A 9,364-nucleotide genomic window follows, 5' to 3' on the forward strand; every position below is an offset into this window, starting at 1 on the left:
GCCTCTGCTGCTAACCCTACCCTGCAGAGGACTCCAAGCCGCCATGAAGTGTGGCTTGGGGCAGATGTCACCCTGCCCTGTTCTCAGGTGGTTCTGTCCAAATCAATAAAACGACGACATTGGCAAAAAAAAACCCTCTCCTTTCATTTAAAAACACGGCACCCTCCTGTATATTGATTTATGCTGATGGATACTGACTGGTCCCCAGTCCTCTTGTTCTAGAAACAGCCAAAATAGATGCCCCAGGGGCTTGGCTGGACTCCCTGTTACAGACAATGCCCACAGCACAGGGCAGAGACCGCCTGACTCCTTAAAAAGACTCAGGCCGCCCGCTCCTGTCTCTGGGTGTCTGTTATGAACTGAATTGGGCTCCCTTAAAATTCTTATTTGAAGCCCTAACCTCTAACGTGACTGTCTTCGGAGATGGGTCCTTTGAGGAGATAATTAAGGCTCCATGAGATCCTAAGGGTGGGGCGCAGATCTGATAGGACTGGTGTCCCCATAAGGAGAGGAAGAGACGCCAGAGGCCTCTGTCCTTGTTCCCACACAGAGGGAAGCCGTGTGGAAAGAGCGGGAGCCATCCTCAAGCCAGGAGGAGAGGCCCCAGCAGACACCAACCCTGACAGAACCTTGACCTTGGACACCCAGCCTGCAGAACTGTGAGAAGGTAAGTTTGTGTTGTTTAAGCCGCTACTCTGTGGTATCTTGAGAGGTACCCTCAAGCCTAGCTGTTTGTATGGTGATCAGTGGGGAGGGCAGGTCCGAGCCCCCGGCAGGTGTGTGCCCTCCCTTACACCAGGTTTGTGGCAAGAGGACGAGAGGAACAATAACCCTGCTGTTGTCCTGTGACTCGTCCCTCTCAGGTGGCTTTCATGCACGGCGTTTCATTCGGTTCTCATAATACCTGGTGAAACTGAGGTATTAAACAGGCTACATAATTTATGTAATTTGTCTGAAATCGCCCCGAGGGTTGATGTTCCGGGACCACTGCAGCCTGACCCAGTATCCTTTTCACTATGCAGAGCATCTCCAAGTGGATGAGGCCGAGGGACTTCTGCTGGGCTGGTGAAAATTTCAGTTCTTTCGTGGTTTTCAGCATCTGTATGACAGCCAAGGGGCCCAGTTCCCAGGTGTGGAGTAGCTGGAGAGCAGCTATGAGGGAGCCCAGCAGGGTCTTTTTATGAGACGGAGGACAAGATGGAAACTGCAGGAATTGGCAACCATGATGCCAAAAGGCAAGCCTGGGGCAACCCAGTGGAGGCTGAACTGGGAAGCATGGGCGGGCGAAGTGTCAGGTGTGAGCTGGGGACATCCTGCGATGTGTCCTCCTGGCTGTCGGCTGCTCTGGAAGCTTCTATGCTGTGTGTCCCTGCTGTGACTGCTGAGCTTTTATTCTATGAGTCCCCATCAGAAGGATGGGGGCAGCACCCTGTAAGACGTGATGGTCTTACCTACAGACTCCCGGGGTGACCCCTCCACATGTGTGCCCGGGGGCGTAGGACCACTGGAGCTCTCTGCTCAGCCCCCCTAAGTCCTCTGCAGGTAGGATGCTTCCTGCCCACACGTCCCTGACAGCAGCCGGACACCCCTGGGAGCACCTCATTTTTTAAACAGCTTTTACGTAGGTGGCCAGAGTTGCAAAGAATTATGCTCCAGATTCACCGGGCCTCTTCTCCAACTTGAGAAGGAAACTGCTCAGATGGGCTTTATTTTCCCTCTGATAATCTGGCTTTTTCAGGGCTTGCTTCCTTCCTGCTAAAGCAGTGGTTGAAATCAGAGACTCGGGAATCCAACTGCCTGGGATTGAATCCGGCTCTGACACTGGCTTATGTGAGCTTTAAGCAAGTTACTTAATCTCCCTGCTCCAGAATTTTCCTCATCTGTAAAATAAGGATAAAAGCAGCACTTAGGGTTTATGTAATGATTACATAGCCTGATATGTAAAGTGCTTAGAACAGGGCCTGGTATATGGAAAGTGCTCTGTCAGTGTTAGCTACCGTTATTATCATATCGGTATTATTTATCCAGTAGTTACTGCTGAGATGAATCTTGCTTGATGCGTGGAGAACTTGTTCTTATAAAATTAATTTTTCTAGATATTAGTCAATGACATGCATTGGGATTATTTTCAAGCTTATGCTCTTACACTTGGTCCTTCCAATTTTAATTTTGTTACCTTCCTTCTTAGCTACCCATTAATTTATATAATTTAAAAAATTACTCCCTTTGGGCTTCCCTGGTGGCTCAGTGATTGAGAGTCCGCCTGCCGATGCAGGGGACACAGGTTCGTGCCCCGGTCCGGGAAGATCCCACATGCCGCGGAGCGGCTAGGCCCGTGAGCCATGGCCGCTGAGCCTGCGTGTCTGGAGCCTGTGCTCCGCAATGGGAGAGGTCACAACAGTGAGAGGCCCGCGTACCACAAAAAAAAAAAAAAAAAAAAAAAAAAAAATTACTCCCTTTATATTCTTTCCTCCTATATTATTTTCCAAATACCGAGTTGATGGGATTTATTCCAGTGACAAGCCTGTTATCTCTGGTCCTCTTCGGAACTCCTGCTACATTTCATACCCATCACATGTCCATTGCCACCCAGCTACGTTGACGTTCTCAGGGCCAAGGTTTATATCTTATACCTTTTCTGAGGGCCAAGGTTTATATACCTTATACCTTTTCTGAGTCCTGCCCAGTGTTCTGCATGCATTAGATACTCAGAAATTAAGTGAGGATTAATTTATTCCCATCCTATTATTTGCCCGTTACATTCCCAGGTCTAAAATGTTTCTCTCTCACAATTGTGAAGTCTATTGTACTGATACTTAATATATTTCATCTACACCTGATGGAACTAAAACTCACCCAACAAGAGACATGTGCATCATGTTACTTTACTTCTTGAGGTTGGGAGCTACTTCAGCTAAGCCCCTCTCTCCTTTTAAGGTGACCACCAGCATTCCCATCTCTCAACTAGAAAACAAACTTCCTGAGAGCCAGAATCTTGTGGGGCTTGTGTGCTGATGGGTCTCTGGTACTAAGAATAACAGAGCAGCTCTCATTAGCTGCTTAGCTATCGGCTGCTGCCCTTGCTTCCTTGCTGACACAACCCTAATTTTGACTGCTTCAGAAAAGGCTAGCCCTCAACCTGGCCCAGAGGTTGTGCTGTAATCATTCTAAGTCAGTCCTAGGTTTTCCTATTCTTGTTGCTAACGGTTGGCTTAGGAATGGGCATGTTCTATGCTTTTGTGACTGTTGTCCTTGCCCCTAGAAAAGGGCAATGTGATGCCTGGATTTGTGGCAGCCATCTTGGCATCATGAGGGGAGTCAACTCAAGACCACAAGCTAAGATCCATTAACGGCAGAGTGGGAAGAAGAAAGATTCTGGGGACTTAACAACATTGTTGAGCTACTACTGATTAACCAACCTTGGAACCAACCTATCTGCCAACTTCTTATGCGAGATAATGCATATCAGTGGTTGTTCGAGCCACTTTTAATTGGGTCTTCATCTTCCACAACTGAAAGCATCCTGATCCAGGAGACATACCATAAATATCTGTTAACTTACTGACTGATGAAACCTTCCTTAAGTCATGTCATATTGGTGAACTAAAGCTCTAAATGTTGACCAGTAGTGGCAGCAAATTCTGGTAGGAAAAAAAAAGCATTATTAAAGCACTCAGGTAAATGGACTGTTTTTTATGTTGTTTTAAGTCTTGACTTTGGTGGTGAGGTTGATGGGTGAGGAAATTCTGAACCCTGGAAAAATCACATTAAGAGAAAATTTTGCAGAACTTTTTATTGTCACTCTTTAGTTGAATTATAGATTTAAATTGGCCAGTGCTCAAAATACTGCACTTGACTAAGGTGGCCCCGAAAGGTGAGTTTTGCACTGGCTGGCGCTGAGGGAGAATGTGGACTTGAGCGCCAGTCTGCGGCCGAGGGCTGCTGAGACCCCTGGTCACTTGCAGAGCTGCCACTCATGGAACTATGTGACAGGTACCATTAATGGGGATGTATTTCCATCAGGTGACTTTGGGACCCGCCCAGAGAAGCAGCCCATTTTTATTCTCTTTCCATATTCTCAGGTGTTCCTTACCTGACTGCATAACCTGCATGAGTTTGGAGGACCACAGCACTGTCCCAAGAAGGAAAGCAGGACCTGATATGAGGCAGAGCGTTTGCTTCAATCTGTTCTGGTCGACAGAAGGACCCTTGGTGATCGGTCAGTTGGATGCTCTGCTTCCTCACCTGGGGTACTGCAGGGACCTCACGTCTTGGTAGTTTTCTAGTTTTGCCTTCTTCCAGCCTATGCCCTACGCCGGTACCCAGAGCTGATGGCGGTACTTCTCTGCTTACAGTCCTTTAGTGGCAGTCCTCTTCCTCTACAGATACGTGCGAGCTCCTTGGTCTGTCATGTGAGGCCCGGCTCCCTCTGGACTCTGCACTCCTCTCCAGCCTCTTCTCTCCCTCTCATCTCCCATAGGAAAAAGCCTACCCACATCAAACTCCCCATAGCTTCTAAAGCAGGGCGCATTCCTGGTACCTCCTCAGCGCCCTTCCCCACACTCCCTGGACTCCCTCTCCACCTTGCCCTCCCTGCACACGTCACCTCCCTTTTTGAGACATGTCTCTGATGTACTCTGGGAAGCCTTCCCGGATCCCCTAGTGCAGAGTTAGAGTCGCCCTTTCCTCTGCTCTTCATCCTCTTCATCACCACATCACACCCATCACCCGGTCATTGGCTGGTTTCTCGCCCCCTCCCACCGCCGCGCTACATTCTGAGCATCTCGTGGTCAGGACTTGGTCCTGCCCATCTTTGTCATCCGTGTCCAGGGCTTAGCACACACTAAGTGCATACCAGTCACTTTTTGGTTCGAATTGAAGTAAATCAAAATGAAACAGAAGAGTAGGAAGAAACACCTGCAGTGATTTCTGAGGGGACCACGTTCGTTGTAGGCATCTTCTCTTTGTCAGGATCCTGGGAACTGAGAAAATGAACCAGACATTAACTCCTTTGCCGGTGAGTGCCTAGGAGTAGATACGGAACAGAGAGAGAATTGGGGAGGTTGAGGCACCACTGATGGACCCCAAAATCATCCCCTGCACTGTCACTCTCTCATCTTTTGTCCTCACTCAGACTCTTGCAATATTTACTCAAGTTTACAGTTACTTATGAACGCTTAGATAGGTTAATTCTTTTCATTTCATCCTCTCTTTACTTCAGAATTTAGAGACAGACCTATGGGGCCATGAAATTGCACAATCTCCTAAGGATTCTAAGTCCTTGACTCATTGTGAGACCAGAACATTCCTTATTCTTTTACGTAGGGTTTCCTCCATCCCCATCTGGGAAATTACCATCTGCTTCTGATAGCTCTCCCCAACTTCCTTTGTGAATGAAAGGGCAAAGTTTTGACTCAATAATTTTAGCAATATCTAACTCCCCTGTTGATGAATAAATCATTTTCTGCTTTCTTTTGGGGAATTCCCTATCTCCTTTGGTCACCTATCATTCAATACACGTCCTGGCCTTTCAGGAACTTTCTCAGGAATGTAATTCGGGTTTATCATAGACAGAGAGATGTACCTGGAGTCCAGAAAGGTGGTCCCCCAAGGATCCTGTGGAGCAAATCCTTCCCCAATCTTTTTTCCAGTGGATTGACAGGAGCTTCCTCACTCCTCCATTGCCACTGTAAGAGGAAAACCGGTCATTCCTTTGTGGGGAAGGGGAAACACCCAGTTACTGAGAGATTCGAGTGAGATTTATTTGTTTGCATTCCTCTCTTCGTGGCAACCGATTATGTTCACTTCTGCAGTTTTTGTAAGCTGGATAAATTGGGGTAGCTTACAGCAACTTTGTTTTCCAAATCCGTAGGTTTTGAGCAAATTATACATTCCCTTTTGCTGGGTTACCACGGCTGAACCCAGAAAGTATAATCAGAAAGATGATATTTTATCTAGAAACATTTGTATTAGAGCGTAATAGAAGAATGTACAGCTAATAGAAGAGGTGACAGGTAATTATGTTTTTACTTGAGCTGCATGGGATGGAGTTTATCTCGGAGAGGACTGGGCACATATACAGCTGCCTGGTGTGGATACAATTAAAAAGGTCTGTGGAGGGCTTCCCTGGTGGCGCTGTGGTTGAGAGTCCACCTGCCGATGCACGGGACACGGGTTCGTGCCCCGGTCCGGGAAGATCCCACATGCCGCGGAGCGGCTGGGCCCGTGAGCCATGGCCGCTGAGCCTGGGCGTCCGGAGCCTGTGCTCCGCGACGGGAGAGGCCGCAACAGTGAGAGGCCCGCGTACCGCAAAAGAAAAGGTCTGTGGAATGTCCAGTAACCCTGTGCCCTTGGCACCTTTAGGAAAGCTACACCCACCCACTTCAGTTTCTTTAACGTTTTACAAAAGAGTTTTACCAGTTTCCTTTGTTGACTTGGTTTCCAGATAGTGGGGGAAAAAAATAAAAGAAAGAAATGGGAATGATGAACAGTTGTCATGTGCTTTAGCTCCCAGGCATGAAATTGGGGCTCAAGCCAGAGGAGTGAGTTTTCTTTGGGTCCAGGCCAGCAAAATGAAACCCCAAGAACTCGGTCTTTGGATATGTCATTACCTAACAAGCCAAAGGAAATGGATGACATGATGCTGACTAAAAGAGATGAATTCTGGTCTATAATTTATGTGAACATCAACTAACAGTTAAAAATGCTGATTAGTATCAGTATCAGATTGTCCAATCTCAGTATCAAATGAGAAGAGAGACGCAATGCACGCAGATCCTGCGCAGTAATAAGGAGTTTGGTCTAGATACCCCGGCGATGATCATTAATTTTGCTATGTTTTGATTTAGTGTTTGCGCTCATGTATTCTCGTATGTCTGCGGATATGAAAGTAACACCTGGTGTGCTCTGTGCAAATGCTTCTCCACTTCAGGAAGAAAGCCAAAGGGGACACACAGCTGAACCCGAAGCATCGTTAGAAACAGGCTCCAGGGAATCAACTCCTCAGATTTCCAAGAATAAAACAGAGTTAGAGAAAATATACAAATATAGGAGCCTTCCTTGTTTGCAAGACATACCTTTATGGAAATATTACGCTCAGAAGTTTGTTTTGGGGCAGTTTGTAAGCCAAGCTAGGTTTTCATGGCATAGCTTCATAGCTTTGAGTGCAAATGTGTGTGTGCGCGTGCACGTGCACACACACACACACACACAATTCACAACTAGAGGCAATAAGTCGAATTTAAAAAATGCTCTGGGGCTTCCCTGGTGGCACAGTGGTTGAGGGTCCGCCTGCCAATGTAGGGGACACAGGTTCGAGCCCTGGTCCAGGAGGATCCCACGTGCCGCGGAGCGGCTGGGCCCGTGAGCCACAGCTGCTGAGCCTGCGCGATAGGCCAGAGAGGCCACGATAGTGGGAGGCCCGCACACCGCGATGAAGAGTGGCCCCCGCTCGCCACAACTAGAGGAAGCCCACGCACAGGGGCAAAGACCCAACACAGCCATAAATAAAAATAAATTAATTAAAAATAAATAAATAAATAAAATAAAAAATGCTCATGTCCAGGGATTTAATTTTGCTGATATGGCTGTTCGTTCTAGATTATTCCTGCCAGTGCCGGGCACACTGTCGACTTCATACTCCTTGAGGCAATTACTTCAGTGCTCAGGGCCTCTGAGATCAGCGTTCCTTTCTCTTGTGTGATTGAGAGCTGGCAACTCACACGTTTAGCTTATTATATAAAGTCTCCAAGAAGAATAGACAAGGCAAGAAGCAACTCTTGCCTCGGAAGACCTAGAAGCACAGCTTTCTAGAGAAAAGCTGCTAGATTACTTGAAATTTATTGATAGTTCCTAGATCTGTGCAAATCTAATAAAGGAAGATAAATTGACTTTTTGGATTTTCTTGTACAAAAATATCCAAAATCCATTTCCTCTTTTTATTCCATTTTTACTTTAAAAAAACTTAGCAGCTGAATTTCATTCAAGCCTAGCTTGCCCCTGACACCCCTGTTCAAATCCATCACCAAGGAGAGGGTAACTAATCACACTGTCCCATTTTCATGGCTATGTTCATCTTACACCCTTATTGGCAATCCTGTTGGACATTTCTAAGGTGTAATATGAGTAAGAGAGAGCTCACCATTTTTCCCCCCGAGATCTAGAGGGGCAAATGGTTCCTATCTGCCCCAATCCCAGAGCTAGGAGATCCCACTAGCAATCTCTGCCTTCACCTGGAAGGGAAAGGTGAGAATAGGCAATCCATGAATTCAATATACGCTGAAAAGACATTTTGGGCTCAACCAGAGCGCTGAGTATTCAGCCGGAGTTCTCAGGTGTGGCAGGAAAGTGCAGTGGTCTGTTGGGCTCACATTCTGGCTAATACACTGCTAAATGCTCTTTGGAGCTCTGCCAGGAGAAATATACACAGCAAAAGAACTTACTCTATAAGTATCTGTCTTTTTGCCAAATCGTATGAGGAAAATGTGTTTAAGAAAAAAAAAAAAAAAGGAGGATGTATTTTTATTACATATATGCTCATCAGACCCCAGCTCTGCAAAACCCATTAAAAACAACATGAAGTATTTACAATCAGCAGCAGTCACCTTGGTTGGTTACTGATGTGCAAGATTAAAAACAGTCTGAATGGAAGGTAAAGGTACATTAATTAACACAGATTCCAAATCCTTGGTGATTACTTGCTGGTCTGTTCAGAGAGGGGGCTCAGCTCAACATCTCAAGGAAAATCGTCAGCGTGTAAGTGAAGAGGAGGCTTTGATAGTTGACAATGACCCTGGGAAGCGGAGAGGTTGCTTAACAGTCACTTGCAGAGCCCTAAGGACTATCAGTATTTGTTTTAAGGTCTCTGGCACGCACTGGTGCAGGGGCAGGGCAAGTTTTCAAGCTAGATATGCCTCACCACGAGGGCCTCCCCAGTGGTAGGGGAAATGTTCTGTTTATTCCACACCTGTTTGGTATTGTAACTCAGCTCCTGGAACCCGAGAAAGTTCTCACACCAACGTGGAGTAGAGTCACCATCCTCACCAATCCCCAGGGCCAGTGTTTACTCTGTACCACACTCCATTCTGAGTGTTTACAGATACAAACACCGTTAATCTTCCCAACAATCTCAGCTAGACACTCTCATTATCCCCACTGGGTAAAGGAGGAAACTGAGGCTAGGAGAGGTCTAGTAGCTTGTGGAAGAAGTTCTCACAGCCAGTCCATGGTGGAGACGAGACATGAACCCAGCTGGTCAGCTTTCAAAACCAGAACCAGCATCCTGAGAGCGGGGCTGGGAAGGCACCTAGTGCTGTTTTAACATATCAAGGTCTTGTCCTTTGGGGAGCTCAAGTTGACAGGATCT

The 9,364-nt window shown here is 46.8% G+C and overlaps 1 long non-coding RNA gene across 1 annotated transcript; it reads left to right on the forward strand.

Moving 5' to 3' along the window:
• Positions 1–550: 550 nt before the first annotated feature.
• On the forward strand, positions 551–6,969 carry LOC132504132 (uncharacterized). The gene is made up of 3 exons (XR_009534749.1): positions 551–667; positions 4,083–4,219; positions 6,932–6,969. It is a non-coding gene; the product is annotated as an uncharacterized LOC132504132 (long non-coding RNA).
• Positions 6,970–9,364: the final 2,395 nt, after the last annotated feature.

This window comes from Lagenorhynchus albirostris, chromosome 1 (genome assembly GCF_949774975.1).
Source record: "Lagenorhynchus albirostris chromosome 1, mLagAlb1.1, whole genome shotgun sequence".
In the NCBI taxonomy this organism is placed as follows: domain Eukaryota; kingdom Metazoa; phylum Chordata; class Mammalia; order Artiodactyla; family Delphinidae; genus Lagenorhynchus; species Lagenorhynchus albirostris.